A 5,416-nucleotide genomic window follows, 5' to 3' on the forward strand; every position below is an offset into this window, starting at 1 on the left:
TCTATGCATACAATATTGTCTTTAGAATTATATTTACACTAAACCAAGTTATGTGAAATGCTACTGCCTGTAAGTCTCAAATGCATAACTATACCAGGAATTTAATTTTTGGGTTTCATACTTATTTAAAGAAAATATACCAACAAAGGATTCTTTTTAGAATGTCACTATTAAGTGACAGTATGGAAAGGAGGTTGTAGTTTTAAGTTAGGTTGAATTTTAAGTTTGTCATCTTAAAAAACTATCACTTATTATTTCATAGGTATGTGAATAGGACTTGAGACAAACATCTATGCACAGAATCTTAGAAAGCCATGGTCAAGGCATTATCAAGTTGGTCTCTCTTCTGGAAGCTCTGAGGAAGTATTTGTCTTTAAGCTCATTCATGTTGTATGCTTCACTTTTTTGCAACTATAAATGTGAGATTCTCATTTCCTGACTACTGGTCAATCATGGAGTGCTCAACTCCTATTCTTGGAGGCAACCCACATTCCTTTCGAAAGGGTCTCCTGCATTTTGAAAGCCTCAAAAGTACATCAAGTTTTTCTTACACTTGGACTCTTTTCAACTCTCTCTTATGCTCGTCTCTGGAGGGAAAAACTAGTTTGAAGGGCTCATGTGTTAAGATTGGACCCACTAGGCTTATATTTCTTTAAGCTTAAGAAGTAACATAATCCCAGGAGTACTATGTTACTATAGTCTTGGGTTCAACTAATACTCAAGAAGATGTAGACCATACAACAATGATGGCCACTGGAGGCCACAGACCATGAAAGAATGATGAGCAGTAGAGGCTGTAGGCTGAAGTTTCTGTCCTTCCAGCAACTCCCAAATAAACACACCAAGGTTTATATTAATTATAAATGCTCAGCCAATAGATCAGGCTTATTACTTACTAGCTCTTATAACTTAAATTAACCTATGTATTGCCAGAGGCTTTACCTGTCCTCCAGCATGTCTTGCTCTCTCTGTTTCTCCTGGTAACTTCTACTGACTCTGCCCTTCTTTTTCAGAGAATTCTCTTAGTCTTATTTTCTTTTCCAATCTCATGTGCCCTGCTATAGGGCAGTAGGTTCTTTATTAACCAATAAGAGTAATACATATTTACAGTGTACAAAGATTGTTCCACAGCAGGAGGCCATGAACCATGCAAGAATGATATGCAGTAGAGGCAACAGACCATGTAAGGATGATGAACACTGGTGATCATATCTATGCTCCTCTTACTTCTAATCCTTTTACCCAAATAAATATTTTCGCTTAAAATCCTATGACCTGTCCAGATCTTGCATAGTAAATAAGGAAACTTGAGAGGAAGGGAGTCCACCTCTCTTTTTCTCAGGCTTCCAGAAAAATGGCAACATTCAGTGTCAGGAGCCGGTTCTTCCTAGAATGGGTAAGGGGGATCAAAAAGACCTGGTCCCCACTCAACCTAAAAATCATAAGGCACCCCTCTGTTCCCAGGAGAGGTAAATTGCTTCAGCATTCGAGAGAAGGGTCTCTCCTTGTCCCAGCCCCTTTTCCTTTAGATCTGACACCATGGTTGACTCTGACCTGGTGCCCTCCACTTAATAGCTGCCTGCCTTTATAAAAGGAAGGGGGATCTGTCAGGAGCCGTTTCCTCCTAAAATCATTACAGGAACCATCACCCTAGGGAGTCTACAGATCTGTCAGGAGCCATTTCCTCCTAGGATTATTGCAGGAACCATCACCCTGGGGAGTCTGCAGAGAACCTCACACCCCTAATTGTGTTAGGAATTATTCTATCGACAGAGCCTACCCCACACCCAAATTGGCTGTTAATAGAGAGCTATCTGTTAGCGGAACCCACCCCACATTCCAAACTATCTAGAGAACTAGCTATGTCAACTTCTAGTTGTGACTTCCTGGCCTACGTGACCTGACTGAAGGTAACCTCCTGGACCACGTGACCAACGTGAACCACGTGGCAAGAGCCCAGGTCCCTGTGCCCACCCCCCAACTCCTTACCCTATATAAGCTGTACCCCATCTCTAATAAACGAAGGCTTTGACAAGAATCCCCGCTTAGCCTTCTTCTTCTCTCTTAGCCCATTATCTTCCAGATAGTGCCTCTCTGGGACCCTGGAATAACTGACTGCAGGGTGGGTTACAACCCCTAGACTGAGTAACACACCCCAAATCGGTTTACAATTCAGACATTTGGTACATACTAAAATCAGCCCACAATCATTCAAAACCAGAAATGTGTTCTTCTCAGAGAAACCAGCAAAGAAAAACTACCTCAGTACTACAAAAACATCAGTCTAGGCTTTAAGAGACTGAAGAAAGTCATCAAGGGCACCAGCATAGAAAAGAAATGCCCCTTTATTGGTAACATCTCCATCCAAGGTCGGATCCTATTTGATGTCATGATCAAGATGAAAATGCAGAGGACCATTGTCATCTGCTAGGACCATCTCTATCACATATGAAAGTACAATCTCTTTGAGAACTACCACAAGAACATGTACATACCTGTCACCCTGTTTCGGGGACGTACAGATCAGTGACATTTCACTGTGGGAGAGTAAAGGCCTCTGAGCAAGACTTTGTGCTTCAATGTGTTCAAGGTCATCAAGGCTGTTGGCATTAAGGAGTAGCTTCAGAAATTCTGAGAGGAATCTGGCCCACTCCATAAAGCAAATAAAATTATTTTCCAGCTTAAAACAAACAAACAAAATAAAACTAAAAATAAAACCTTAAGACATAACAGTTTATGCCTGTAATCTTTCAATAGATGTGTACTTTGAAGAGTTTACACTGAAAGAAAATGTAATCTGCCAGCGGCGGTGACACACATGTTAAATCCTAGCATCGGGAGGCAGAAACTGTTGGATCTTTGTGAGTTCAAGGGCAGCCTGGTCTATAGAATGAGTTCCATGGCAGGTTCCAAAGTTACACAGAAAAACCCTGTCTCAAAAGACCAAAAAAGTAACCCAATTTAAATTTTAATTTAACAAGAATGGCCTGTATTTATGGAATAGAAATAGCTGCTTGGTGTCTTAGTTACTGTTCTTTTCTGTTTGTTTGTTTGGTTTTTTTTTTTTTTTTTTCGAGACAGGGTTTCTCTGTAGCTTTGGTGCCTGTCCCGGAACTAGCTCTTGTAGACCAGGCTGGCCTCAAACTCACAGAGATCCGCCTGCCTCTGCTTCCCGAGTGCTGGGATTAAAGGCGTGTGCCACCACCACCCAGCTTAGTTACTGTTCTTTAACTGTGAAGAGACCATGACCAACCAAGGCAATTCTTATATAAAAAAGCATTTAATTAGAGGCTTACATAGTTTTAGAAGGTGAGTCCATGATCTTCATGGTGGGAAGCAGGTAGCCATAGTGGTGGAGCTGTAGTTGGGAGCTTTGTGTCCTGATCCACAGACAGCAGGAAGAGATAGATAGATAGATAGATAGATAGATAGATAGATAGATAGATAGATAGATAGATAGATAGGTAGAATAGGCTGGCATGAGCTTTTGAAACCTCCAAGCCCGTTCTTAGTGACTCACTTTCTTCCACAAGACTACACCTACTAATCCTTCCCAAACAGTTCACCAACTGGGGACTAAGCATTCAAATATATGAACCTATGGGGACCATTCTCACTCATACCACCTGGGACCTTTTTGGACAGATTTTTTTTCTAACTTTTCTTTTTCTCTACACAAGAATGCCTCATAGCTCTCAGTTGTAGTTAGACTTGCTACAATATCTTAATTTTTAGTATTTCCTAACTATTCCTATACTATTAACTCATATCATGGGCATGTTATTCATAGTTACATATAATAAATATTGTCTTTTTAATTAAATTTTTCCCCATAGCTTTATGTATGCATAATCAGTAAATCAAAATTACATGTATTTATTGCTAACATGGAGAGATCTAGAGGTCCTTACTTCTCCCTGAGGATGTATAAGTAATTAATGATTGCTGGTGGAGGAAAAGATATTTACTTCAGCATTAAAGGTATTAGTAAGTTGCTTGTGCTTCTGTAAAATACCTGCAAACTTATGTTTCTGTAAAAAAAACTTAATGAAATTCATTGATTTATAAAAAAAAATAGACATGAAGGCAGAAGGAGGACTGTTTGGGCAGAGAATGGAAGCGAGTAAGCAATAAGAGAGGGTAATGAATACGATCAAAGTACATTATACACATGTACAAAAATGTCATAATGAAAGCCATTGTTATGATAAATTTCTATATGACAATAAAATTATATATATATTCAAGGCACACAGCATAATTTGACATATCTATACATTGTATAATGATTATAATCAATAAGTACATTGATTACTAGACAAATTGGATATATATACATATATATATATATATATATATATATATATATATATATATATATATATACCTTATTGAGTTGGAAAAGCATGTTGTCCATTAGATCGTCAGCACTGATCTGATTCAACTTACAACTGAAAACATTTTAAACTTTGACCAATATTTTTCTAATTTTGAGATCTAAGCAGTCACTGTTTTATTTTCTGCTTCTGTAAGTTTTCAGGTTTTTAGATTTCACATATAAGTGAGACCTTGAGTTGTTTGACTATTTATTTCTTAATTAACTTAGGTAATATCTTCTAGATTCAACCATGTTGGCCTAAATTGTGAAATTTTCTTCACTTTTGGATAAATAATATTTTGTTGTAAGAACATAATATTTTCTTCATAATGTATGTATTGATGGACACTTAGATTCTTCCCATATAACTAAAATGAGTAATGCTTCAATAAGCATGTGGTCTCTTTAAAAGTGGACTTCATATCCTTGAAGAAAAATCTAGAAGTAGGATTGTTGGATTACATAGTAGTTTTAATGTAGATTTTTATTTTCAAGAAACTGTGTAGTGCTTTTCATAAACTAACAATTCCACCAGCAATGTATCATTTTATTTCTTTACGCTCTTGACAACATGTGCTGTCTCTGTTTTTTTGTAGCCCCAATAATAGGTATGAGGTGACCTACTGCCTGGATTTAGTTTGCACCTTTCCATTCATCAGTGACACGAGACAATTTTTCCATATATCTATTGAACATTTTTATGTCTTCTTTGGAATAGTATCATGCATCTCTCAATTTGTGTTATTTATATATTACCATTGAGTTGTATTGATTTTCTTATGCATTTCAGATGTAAACATTATATCACATATATACATATATATAATTTATAAGCATTTATCCTTCTTTAAGTTGCTTTTTCCATCATGTAGTTCTTGTTTTCTTGTTAAAGATTTGTTGACCATATGGTTTATTTCTGGATTCTGTAGCTTGTCTCACTGGCCTATGTGGTACTTTTAACCTTGATACTATGCCTTTCCGAGTACCATAGCTTTGTTATATTGTTTGAAACCAGGAGATGTGATGCCTTCATTCTTG

At 37.3% G+C, this 5,416-nt stretch overlaps 1 pseudogene; it reads left to right on the forward strand.

Annotated features, from left to right (window-relative positions):
- Positions 1–1,354: 1,354 nt before the first annotated feature.
- On the forward strand, positions 1,355–2,635 carry LOC101979746 (annotated as a pseudogene).
- Positions 2,636–5,416: the final 2,781 nt, after the last annotated feature.

This window comes from Microtus ochrogaster, unplaced genomic scaffold (assembly GCF_000317375.1).
Source record: "Microtus ochrogaster isolate Prairie Vole_2 unplaced genomic scaffold, MicOch1.0 UNK67, whole genome shotgun sequence".
Taxonomy (NCBI): domain Eukaryota; kingdom Metazoa; phylum Chordata; class Mammalia; order Rodentia; family Cricetidae; genus Microtus; species Microtus ochrogaster.